This window comes from Eptatretus burgeri, chromosome 5 (genome assembly GCF_056783735.1).
Source record: "Eptatretus burgeri isolate ZD-2024b chromosome 5, Ebu_testis_v1, whole genome shotgun sequence".
NCBI lineage: Eukaryota > Metazoa > Chordata > Myxini > Myxiniformes > Myxinidae > Eptatretus > Eptatretus burgeri.
In genome coordinates this window covers 104,733,551-104,746,869 of record NC_140965.1, presented here as the reverse complement: position 1 = coordinate 104,746,869, position 13,319 = coordinate 104,733,551, and the positions used below count along the sequence as shown (strand labels likewise).

Sequence of the window (13,319 nt, the reverse complement as noted above, 5' to 3'; positions counted from 1 at the left end):
GTTTCTTCTCACAATTGAGATTGCCACACTGCTCCCTCTAAGTTCCAGGTCTGCACACACCAAATGGTGCTGCCTTTCTCCTTGATCATACAACAAGGTGACTGCCAAGGCCGACATATAAGGGATGAGCTGAAATGACTGACAGCCCAGTTTTGGCTTTCCTCTCGGCCCAGCCGAACTGACAATGGCTAGCGCCTCATTTCCGTGTGTGAACAAATTTGCACATGCACGACAACGAGAATCAGGCAGCTCTCTCGTTGTGCCCAGAAGAGACAAGAGGGCTGATTATTCTCTTCCAACTGCCCTTCTCTCGAGAACCTTCTCCTCTCTGCCATCACCCTGACCAATCATCAACCTCCCAGGGCATGGCATGCTGGTTACCTTTCCTGTGATGTGGGATTTAGCCTGCCGGTTAATGTTGTAAAAATTGAAGAAAAGGTCACAGGGGACAATCACATACTGGGAGAAACTAGCCTGAGATCCTACCTCGTTAACACAACACCACCCCCAACCTGGGGACATGTAACAAACTGAAGCTCACAGTTTTCCATACTTAAGTTACATCGAGATGTCTCTGACTCATCCACGGACCATGCTATGCCATACAATCCTACCTTTACCAAGGAATTCCTCCATCTACCCCCACAAACATGAGTGAGATTGAATAAGAAGTATACATGTTAAGGTAAAATCTTCTCAAATGTGCCTTTTTTGCTTTCTTGTTTATAAATACTTGCTTTTACATGATTTATTGCTCACGTGCCTCGTGGTTGAAGCAGGATGATCAGCATCTCAAGGAGATGTGGATGGGCAGGCATCTGTCTGGGGAATGGCCAGACAGAGGTCCCTGGAGTACCTGCGGAAAGTGGAGCAGTGACGCGTTGCTCTGACGCATGTTCCCATCTCTGACCTGACCTTATGCTCACTGCAGGTGATTGACCCAAGACAATGTGTACAGCATAGAGGTAAGTGATATATATATATATATATATATATATATATATATATATATATATATATATATATATATATATATATATATATATATATATATATATATATATATATATATATATATGAACTGTTGGTACAATGTTTAAACTGTCAGAGCCTGCTTTTTGTGGATTCGTCATTCGCGAATTCAGCCTACTCACAGTTGGTAAAATGTGGCCTGCTCTAACATTCGTGGTCCTGTGCTTCGCATATTCGTGGTTTTTCACAGGTGTATTTTTTTGCTGGCACATTCGTGTCTTTTTCGCGTTTTTTGTCATTTTTATTTTTGCAGGCATATTCGTATTTTTTTTCAGGATTTTGGATTTCCCCTTATGAATCACATCCATCCATCCATTAGGACCATACTCTGTGCAGAGCGTTGGTGCTACCTAAGCAGTCTCCTTGGCTTTTGGGTACAATCCTGGACGGGTCGCCACTCCGCCACAGGATACAAGCATGCTGGCACTCATTTTGCCAACTTCGGAAGGATGACAGGCCGAGTTAACCCCACCTGGTATTTATTCAACAGCTGAGCAGGATTTGAACTCAGGACGCTAGGATCCCAAGCCGCCGCCCGAACCATTAAGTCAACACCAGGCAGAAGAACTAAGAATCACAAACCGCAGAGAACCAATCTCCTTTTGCCATTGAAACAATGCCTCGACATTCGCGGTATTTTCCAGGAACCTATACCCCATGAATTTGTGGTTCCAACAGTGCTTTTATAAAAATGTTGGTGTATACATTTCAATAACCATAAACTGTGAAATAAAAACCTCAATTTATATCAAGCATGAGGTCGGTGATACATGCTGACAATCATAAAGCTTCTCAATAATTACGTGAGATTTAGGTGCTGATGAATATAAATCATTGATTTGGAGAGAGCTTATTTCCTCTTCCCTCCATTCACAAGTGAGAGATGTGGGTGGATCTTATTTATCATTTATACATTGACTGCTTTATACATGTGTGTGTATATATATATATATATATATATATATATATATATAATATATATATATATATATATATATATATATATATATATGTCTATATAGACATATTGTTGTGGTTCTGCAAAACCGCATGCGTCTGGGCAATGAACACCACGTCCTTCACAGGGGTGGTGGGCAGCGCACCTCTCACCTGCTAATTGCTCCAAATGCTTGCACTGGCTTCCGGGCGATCTCCCATGAGAAACGCCAACATGTCTGGCATACCCACTATTCATGCTGCGGGATACCCACCGACGTCACTCGCCTACGGGCTGCCCTGTGATCTTCGCCACAGCAACTTTTACTCCGACCACGTACACAAGCTGTCCGGTGGTCACGCAGCCGTTTCCACTCATGTCGGTCGTCCCGCTAGCACCACTCACGTCACACATCACGTTGGTCCTTGGACATGGCCTCCCATGGGAATTTTTTTTTTTTTCAAATTCACTTAATCCCCTTGTTTGCTCCCCTTTTAGCCGTCAGCACTAAGATAACTTATCCGGCGCAGAAGGTTTCGACGTAGGCTCCTCCGAAGGCATTAGCACTTCATGCAATGGTCCACGCTTGGGTGGTTTGCCAAGCATGCACCGCACACACTCTCGTACCTCACATGCAGAGTCCCATGGAGCCGACACAGTTTCCAAAATAACTTTATCATGCTTGTTAGGGTCGTCCCTCCCATCCATCACACTAACTGCTACCCCTGTCTGGGTCGATTCATGCCCGCACTCTCTCACACACTCATCCATGCCATGTTACTCACGCCCTGCATACATTCTGACACAATCATACTGGGGGCTTGTATTAGCCCAAGAGATCCCAGGGCTTCTACCCCCCTCCCCCCAAAAAAAAAATACTCAGCAGGTACCCTTTCGCATCATGCGCCCACTCCACCTCGCACATACTTACTGGACTCACCTGATCGTGGTCTGCTTCGAGGGAGCGTATTCTCTCCATTTGTTCCTGAAGAAGGTTATCCCGACCCTTACATCGGGTTTCAAGACATTCAACAAGCTCAATCTTAAACTCTTTCACCTTCCCTTCTATTTGTGTTTGCTCCTCTTTTACTTTTTGTAATTCATCCTTCACCCATTCCATGTCTCTTTGTGACTCTGTCTATCCTCCTTTACGGACCAAAATTACCCCTTTGTTTCCTGCTGGCCTTGTTTTATATTTTTTCACGTTTGTTTTCCCCAATCTTGACTTCCATTTGTCCTTGTCCTTTCATTATTTCCGTCATCCACTCTCCAAGTTCATCCACTTCTTTCTGAACCACCATTATTTTATGTCACTTCTTCCTTACCCGTCTTCAGCGTGGTCCAAACACCTTCTACATTCTCCTTCAACCCGGTCATTTCCTCACATACTGTCATAATCTCATCCGCTATCTTACGGCCCATGCTTTGTATTTCGCCCTTTACCTTTGCCAGCCCGACGTCCAAGCTTTGCTGCCCAACCTTCAGCTCCTCCTGATCCACCTTCTATTCCTCCCGATTCGCTGTTCGCTGTGTTTTTATATTTCCTTCCATTTTATCCATTTTTCCTTGCATATCACTCCGCATACCATTTCACTGTTGTTCCATTATTTGTTTCATCATTTCCAACATCTGTTTCATCTCAAATGGCTTTGGCGAAGCCGATCTGCTATGATCGGGTGTGGATCACATGGGGAACGCTCAGTCCTCAGTGAGGGAAATTTGATGGTGGGAGTCCCATTGTTACTGTCCCGGTTGCCCCCATCGTTAACTCTGGGTATAGCTGCAGGGAATGGTCTCCCTCAAAGATGTCATTCTGAGCCATGGATTCCTGTCACATTGTTGTTTCAAAACCCACATGAAACAGCTCGTATTTGTCCTCCATGGTCCGTAAAAATAATTGAATAAAATTTATATCTGAACCTCTTAATTTCAGGGGTGCGTTAAGCACACGTTTGGTTCGAATCCCGCTCCAGACACTGAAGTGTCCAGGGTTCGTACCACTCCTGACACCAATGTTTCTCCCTCCTACCTCCCCCAAAGCGTACTGGATTGCGTTGGTTGGCCGACTGCGCCAGGTATTGCGGGGCGGTTAGTCCTCATCTGCTCTCTTTCTTTCTGGCGATCTAATCTTCCTCGGGAGTGTGTGTGTGTGTGTGTGTGTGTGTGTGTGTGTGTGTGTGTGTGTGTGTGTGTGTGTGTGTGTGTGTGTGTGTGTGTGTGTGTGTGTGTGTGTGTGTGTGAGATGGCGCCTGTTATAGCATAAGTCTGCGCTGTGTCTGCTTTTGTAAATTGCTTGCCTTTGGTTGCGCCCAACAAATTCCTTGCTATCCCTGCTGTACATAGTAATAAACCCCATTCACTATGCCACATACCTTTCCTCACTTAATTGTAAATAAATGTTTGTGGAGAAATACTCCAGGCTCGTTTTCATCATTTCCTTCATTGATCCAGCATGGTCCATATCCCAGCTTAGCCGGGACGTTGTCCCTCAACGTTTTCGAGCCAGTACGTCCTTGGGCAGTTACACTCGGCTAATTCTGATCCGGTAAGGTGATCCGGTTTGAACAAGGCACACCGATGGTGTGTCCCCCAGTAATTAGATCACATGACCATTAGGTAACCGGTATCTATTAGACGGAGGACCCGAAGTCACGTGGTTGAGTTATTGGCGTTCACGCTCGATTAGCGACCCACCTCGTCACGGAGTTATTTGTGTGCGATGACCTGAAATTCTACAGAGTCAGGTGGGAACCCAAGGTAGCTTCCCCCCTCGTGGTCTTCTCACCCCCGACCCCGGGTCGACAACAATATATATATATATATATATATATATATATATATATATATATATATATATATATATATATATATATATATATATATATATATATATATATATGCATATTGTTGCAGCCACGGGTACTGAGACACCAGCTTGTCACTCAGGGGGGATTAATCCCCGGTTGTCCTCGGAAGAGCCGGATCTGGGGCCACCGCTCACAATTAACGTTGTGGTATGGTTGTTGTTTTAAAACCACGAACGCCACCCAGTTAACCACGAGTTCCAGTGTCCATCTTCTAATTATTCCGTTTAACTAGAGGTCACGTGGTTACCTGAGTGGGGAGCGCGCCCTCGGCAAAGCACCAATGTTATCTCGATTAGATATAAATGAGGGTGGATGAGCGTTTTAACCGCTGGTGCGTGCCAACTATTTTTGGTCAAATCTGTGGTAATTACCTCGCAGTGTATTGAGGTTCGGACAATCCGAGACCAATGGAAGGAAAGGACAAACACTGACGGGTGTCGTCTCATACAAACAATACGCCCTTCTTTATAAAATTTTATTTTAATTGGAGCAACTTTATAAAATCAATATGTGTTATTTCAACTAACTACGCAGTGATGTGTCCTTTCATTGATTAGTAAATAAATGGCCATAACTTGGGAAGCACTTGTCCGATTAATATCAAACCTTGAAAAGGCACATCCACAGGGCCCCAGTAATATACCTGGCAAGCTTCAATTAGATCGGAACAGTGGTTGTCGAGAAACAGCGGTCACACGCACACACAAACACTCACACACACACCCACACACACACATTGCTGGAATTATAGATAGATGAGAGATGAATTAACAAACGTGTCTAAACATACGAAGAATATCATTATGAACTTAGAAGATAATAATGGGAACGGTTCTCATTTTGTTTGTATTTTTAATAGTCAAGACAAATATTTATTTGATAGTTTTGGTCTTCCACCACCTGTTGAAGTAATAAAATTCTTACAGAATGGTGTTTATCAAACATTTTAAGTCCAAGAATTAAATTCCAAGTGTTGTGGTCAATAAGGTCAATATGTGTTATTTCAACTCAACAAAAATAAATTTTTTAATGACTATTTTAAATCTGATATAAATGACATGTTGGAAAAGATGGTTCTATCTTTGGTGTATCCCAATAATTGGATATTGATTTATCAAATTATTACACAAAGGCACAGGCTGAACAACAGAAATATAGGAGCAAAAAATTATATATGAAAAATGCTTATGAATTAATAAATTATCCAAGCCCAACTGATGTGAATGACTTGGTGAGATTAAGTGATTTATCACAATATATATCCTTAAATAAAACCGCTGTGTATTCCAAAGATACAGAATTGTTGATTTTATCTCCAGGTCATACAGAATAAACAGTTCCAATTAAAATAAATTTTTACAAAGAAGGGTGTATCGTTTTTATGAGAATAGAACAATGGGGGTATAATATGATTGATTTCGGGTTTAATTGGTCATTTAAAATTGACCTAGAAGACCTGGAACAATTAAATCAGTCTCCGAAGGAAGAATATTATCCACTTGTTGCCGAGAATGAGTTTTGTGGAAGCACGATTAGCAAACAACAAATAAAATAATTTAATAAGCGTAAAATCAATAATGGTTTTGCCATAGTTTATATCATGAAAACACAAAGAACTTGATGATGTATAATAAGTAAGGGAATACAAACTGATTTAACTATGGGAAGATGGGGAGGTATTTCCTGTCATTATATTAATCTGTCATATATTTCTGATACATAAATGACAGCAAGAAGGCTTCAAGAAAATTATCATTTCTGTGTCCAAGCATACCTTCAAGAAAAGGGTATTCGGTATTTTAAAAAATATGTTCTACAACATAAGAATGAGGTACTTTCAATAAAAGATTGGTTTTATACTGATGTTAATAAACCAACAACTTTGGATTTAGCTAAAATGTTAAATAATGAAAGAATTTTAAAGTTAAGAATACACAAGGCTCTTTTAGAAAATCATAAGAAATTTTATTGGTTTCCTGTTGTAAAAAAATTTATTTTGGATGCAGGAATATCAAGTAATCCAGATGAATATATGTATGATACTCTATGGGGTTAAAGTGGTTCAGGAATAGTAAGGGATAAAGAAGGAATTGAATAAACTGAGAAGAGAGAGAGAAGGAGGAGAGGGAGAAGAGAGAGAAGGAGAGGGAGAGGGATAGGGAGGAATGAGAAAATAAATAAATATAAAAAATATGGAAACCAGTGAGATTATAAAAAGTTCAAATGTATTACAGAAAATAAATAAATCTCAAGGCACCGAAGAGGAAAACAAAGAATAGGTAAGTCTCTGAGAAATATATGCATCAAGACTATTAACATCGGTTTCAGGGAGAAGACTTAAATGAGAAAGTGGAGATAAAGGAGAGAAAGAAGGAAACTATTATATTATTGATGATGTTGGTGTAATTGACTTTGATTAAAGTTTTACATTTTTTTTTCAGTAAATGGAGGAGAGAGTGAAGACATTTCTAAGGATTATTTTTATTTTAAAAGTCAAGATTTAAAAGTGCATGTTGGAAACTAAAAAGGTTTTCGCACTCTGTAGGAATTTTTCACATAAATAAATGAGTTATTGTCGAAAATGTAAAAAGAAAACCAAGTAAAAATAATAGGGTTGTACAAAAGGAACATGTTCAGTGTGTGGCTCAAAAAAAGAGTGAATCAATCACCAAACACAAACGAGGGGGAGATATACAAAAGTTATCAGGAAGTAAATTTACAATAACTGGAATACAGGGGAATTACATCTACCAGGGTATTCTTTGTATGGTCCAGGAACAAACTTGAATAAAAGATTAGATGAGGCTGGCAATCCTCAACCGTGGAGCAAACCTTTCGATAGGGTTGAGGAAGTGTGCATGAGGCACGATATTGATTATGGAAATAGCACAACATTGGAAGAAAAACATGAAGCCAATTAAGAAATGTTGTATAATTTGTCTCTGATACAAAATCCAACCTTGAGAGAAAAAGTTGATAGGTTCATCGTGAAGAAGATAATCAGTGCAAAATTGAAACTTGGGCTTGGAAATTCAAAAAACCTTATCAGCTCTAATGATGTCATAAAGATTGAAGAGCATTTAGCTGATGAATTACAAAAACCAATAATCACAAAGTTTCATAGAAGGAAGGTTTATGCCAAGTAAGTTGATTATATCTGGTCCGCTGATTTAATTGAACTCAATTATGATAAAGGGTACAAGTATGCTTAAACCATTATTGATTTGAGGAGTAGATATGCATGGGTTGTCCCTTTGAAAAACAAAACAGGTAATACTCTTATGTTAGCTTTCCAACAGATATTCAATAAAAGCAAGAGAAAACCTTAAAAATTGTGGACTGATGAGGGTCCAGGGTTCTACAACAAAACATTTATGAATTTTCTTTAAAATAACAACATTACATGATACAGCACCTTAAATGAATGAAAAGCTGTTATTATTGAGCATTTTAATCGCACTTTAAAAGAGAGACTATATAAAAAATTCACTCAACTCGGTTCTCAACAATGGTTATCTTTAATTCAGGACATTGTAGATCAGTACAATGAGATGATTCATACCTCAATGAAAATTAAACCATCAGATACATTAACAAAATTAAAATATGAAAAAGAGATTAATGCCAGAAAGCCTCAGTTCAAAGTTGGTGATATAGTTAGAATATACAGGTGGAAATCTCATTTTGAAAAAGGTTATACATACCAAGCGATGGACAAATGAACATTTTTAAAATTGTTGATCTCGTCGGTACAGTTCCTTGGACTTACAAATTATGTGATTTAAAGGAGGAAGAGATTTTAGGCTCATTTTATTCACATGAATTACAAAAGACAAAGATAAATTCAAATTTTTTTTGACTCCACCCATTTTTTCACTCCACCCACACAAGCTCCACCCACACAAGCCCCACCCACACAAGCCCCACCCACCCAAGCCCCACCCACACAAGCTCCACCCACACAAGCCGCACCCACACAAGCTCCACCCACACAAGCCCCACCCACACAAGCCCCACCCACCCACACAAGCTCCACCCATCCAAGCTCCACCCACACAAGCAACACCCACCCACACAAGCCCCACCCCCCTGTGCACCCCACCCACTCACACAAGCCCCACCCACCCAAGCACCACCCACACAAGCACCACCCACACAAGCCCCACCCACACAAGCCCCACCCACACATGCCGCACCCACACAAGCCCCACCCCCTGTGCACCCCCACCTTTGACCCACCACCCCCTCATCCCACCCCCCCACCCTTCCCCACACACACACAGGGAGGGGAGGGGAGAGGGATGAGGGGTGTGGTGGGTCGTTGGGGGAGCGCACCTATCCCCCAACCCTAACCCTCCCCCAACCAAACCCCCCCTCCTTTCCCCTTTACATCTCCTTTATTGCTTTTTTTGTAATTCAAAATCAGATAATTAGAAGGGAAGCATATATAATAATTAAGCAAATGTAAAAACATTAAACAAAATCTTCTTTTGCAGCAGTCTGATGGTTTGTGATTTTGAAACTCGGTCAACATATTCTGTTCAAAACAAAGAGGGAAAAACAATTAGGGTACATAAAGATGATTATATTATGATATATTAATAAAATAATAAATATAACATTTATATCCGAAAAATTGAGTGTCGTGTCAGAATCCTCCAGAAGATTAAGTTGTGTGTTTGGTTCATCCAGACAGGTGTTTAAACTGAAAAAAAAAAAAAAAAAAATAATCATGAGAACACTCAAGAGAGATATAGACAGAGACATAGAGACAGAGATAGAGATAGAGACAGAGGAAGAGAGAGACAGAGAGAGACAAAGACAGAGACAGACACACATACGCACACGCGCACACACACACACACACACACACACACACACACACACACACACACACACACACACACACACACACACACACACACACACATACACATACACATACACATACACATACACATACACACACACATACACATACACATACACATACACATACACATACACATACACATACACATACACATACACATACACATATAAACACACATATAAACACACACACACACACACACACATACACATACACATATAAACACACACATACACACACACATACACACAAACATACACACACATACACATACACATATAAACACACACACACACACACACACATATATACACACGCATACACACACACAAACACACACACACATATAAACACACATATACACACGCATACACACACACACACACACACACACACATACACATACACATACACATACACATACACATACACATACACATATAAACACACACATACACATATAAACACACACACACACACACATACACATACACATATAAACACACACATACACATATAAACACACACACACACACACACACACACATACACATACACATATAAACACACACATACACATATAAACACACACACACACACACACACACACACACACACACACACACACACACATATATACACACGCATACACACACACACACACATATAAACACACATATACACACGCATACACACACACACACACATACACACACACACACACACACATATAAACACACATATACACACACATATACACACGCATACACACATACACATATACACACACCTCCACACACACATACACATATAAACACACATATACACACAGAGAGAGACAGGGAAAATTTCTCACCTTTGATTTGACTCATTCAAGGTCAGAGGACGTGAGAGAACTTCTTTCCAGCCAAAAAAAATATCATTCAATTCTCTTCTGAACGATCAAATGTCTTCAAGGAATCATTCATTTTTGGCCACTCGTCGTGATATGCAAACACCTCCTGTTCCAGATCAGTTATCAACGATGTTCTTATTGGGGACAACCTGTTAGAAAAAGACATACAATAATTATTGGTTGTATAGTGATACAATTCTGTATAAAACAACAAATAATGAATGTATAAAATTCAATATAAAACAAGGATCTAACCTTTCATCTTGTTAAAATGATTGATCTGCAAGGTTGTAGTAATAATCTGAATGCTCCATATTCTAAATAAAACACACTCGGAAAGTTGGTTTAAATAGTCAACTTGATGACGTCAATGAAATGTGAAAACAATGGGTTTTTTCAGGATGTGTCTCACATAGGAAATAAGTCGCATTTTTGCTTCAGGCGAGGCAGCTTGGCTGACTCCAGACTGACTCATTTTAACACGAAAATGAAACGGCTTGCTTTGAATGATTTTGAGAAAAACTTACATAAAATAACATATAATGTTGAATTTGGAAAGACCATGAAAAATAAGAGCATTAAGAGAAGTTTATCACTTCATTTCTGCTCAACAAAGATACTTAAACCAAAAACCAAGTTCCAAGTTTTTCTTTGTGAATATACTCGATGGAAATGAATGTTCTAAAAAAATGAAGTTATTCCCTGAAGTTGAACATGGACAAATATTCGTTGGTTCGCTCTTAGAGTGGAATGAAAATACGAAAGGGAAGAAGTGCTTTAATCAGTAAGTCTCAATCTTTCAGTCTCAATTTTACATTTGCTTGTATAGGAGGGGGAGGAAATGAGTCTCCTATTTTGGGCTTTCGAGGCTTGGGTCAGAAAGTTTTTCCCTTTTCCCCCATTCATTTGAAAGGGCGTCCCAGAAACCACATTTATCATCCACTCATCGGGCCAAAGGACAGATTTCCGCTGGTCTAAAGGCCCTGTCACACCTTGACGATTTAGCCAGCGTATGCCTGACGTATGAAAAATTTGGCTAAAACGCTGGCACACATCGAATACGTTATGGGTAAGTTTGTATATGAAGACCACAAGGGGAAAACCAGAGATATCACTTTTTATAAATTTCAGGGTTATTACACCTGCCAATAGTTGGCAACATAAGGTTTCCTCTCACAATATTACTTTAACAACTAACCAGTGGTGTCACATAATTTATATGGTATAAAGTTTAGCCATGCAATGAAAAAACAACTGTTGTCAAAGCTGAACAACTAGAAACCGAGAGTTGTCAGTACTTTACTCCTGGTTATCTCCCTTTCATTCACGTTAACTATTCCACCATAATATTCAGAGTTGAGAAACTAAAAAATGAAAGGTTGTAAAACTTTCACAGCATAAACTCTGAGCACTACAATGGCCTATTTGGTTATATCATGGGCTCCGTAGTTGGTGCATATCGTGGTTCAAGCCTGGTCAAACCTTTATTGTGACTTTTGTGGGACCCACGCCGTGGCTTAATGGTTAGCGTGTCTGAGTACCCATCCTCATTCGATGTACCGACCGCCCAATCAACCTGCTTAGGTATATGAGGGAGTCACATGAAGTGACTTCGGCTATCGCGGGGGTGGTTTATCCTTGGTTTCCTCCCGGTTTTCCATCATATTAAGTAATACGGAGTAAGAAATGGAGAATCCGTCATCATATAAGCGAAATACCCTTGAGTATGGCGTTGAACACCAATCAAACAAAAAAACAATGACCGTTTAATGTTGAAAAAAATAATCTGTGATCACCAAAGTCATGTAAGGTGTGCTAATAACCAACAAGCATGAATTTGCTACACATCCTGGGTTAAAATTGCATGGCAATTATGAAAGAAGGGAATAACCAGTGATGTCAGTTTGCAACATTGATTCGTTCTTTGCTCTTAAATTAAATAACACAGAAGCTTGGCAAATGCTACATGCTTAATTTGATTGACCAATGATCACTCTTCCTTTTACTGGAAAAGAAATCTATATGACAGTTATTAAACAGTCCACCAAAGTCTTGAAACTTTGTTTTTCAGTTTCTTCAAAATTGACTTATCCTGACATCTCTGGTTTTCCCCTTGTGGTCTTCATATGCTAAGAGCACGCTGGCATACGTCGTATACGCTGGCAGATATCGTATACGCTGGCATACGTCGTATAACGCTGGCATACGTCGTAGTACGCTGGCATACGTCGTAGTACGCTCGCATACGTCGTAGTACGCTCGTATACGTCGTAGTACGCTCGCATACGTCGTAGTATGCCAAGCCGTTAGACAAATTTTTCTTGCTTGAAATTTTTCGACGTATGCCAGCGTATGACTCACACGTTCCGCATAACGCTGGCCATAAGTTGTAGGCACGTTACGCGATCATTGACACACGTCGACACACGTTACTTGTAAGTTACTCATAAGTTGAAACACGTCGAGGTAATGGTTTGCATCAGTGTTCCAGACTCCCTGGTTTTTTTTGGGGGGGTTTTTTTAAAATTCAGTATGACGGTGATGTTGACAATTTGATTTCTAGTGCGGTTATGATATAATATAATTAATAGGCTGCTGCTCAACGATTTAAATCATAACCGCACTAGAAATTGAAGTGTCAGCATCACCGTCATACCGAAGAAAAAAAAAACCAGGGAGTCTGGAACACTGACGCTAACCATTACCTCGACGTGT

At 40.1% G+C, this 13,319-nt stretch overlaps 1 long non-coding RNA gene across 1 annotated transcript; it reads right to left on the bottom strand.

Moving 5' to 3' along the window:
* Positions 1-9,234: 9,234 nt before the first annotated feature.
* LOC147027107 (uncharacterized) lies at positions 9,235-10,911 on the bottom strand. The gene is made up of 3 exons (XR_015057954.1): positions 10,860-10,911; positions 10,566-10,753; positions 9,235-9,373 (listed from the first exon to the last, which is right to left on the bottom strand). It is a non-coding gene; the product is annotated as an uncharacterized LOC147027107 (long non-coding RNA).
* Positions 10,912-13,319: the final 2,408 nt, after the last annotated feature.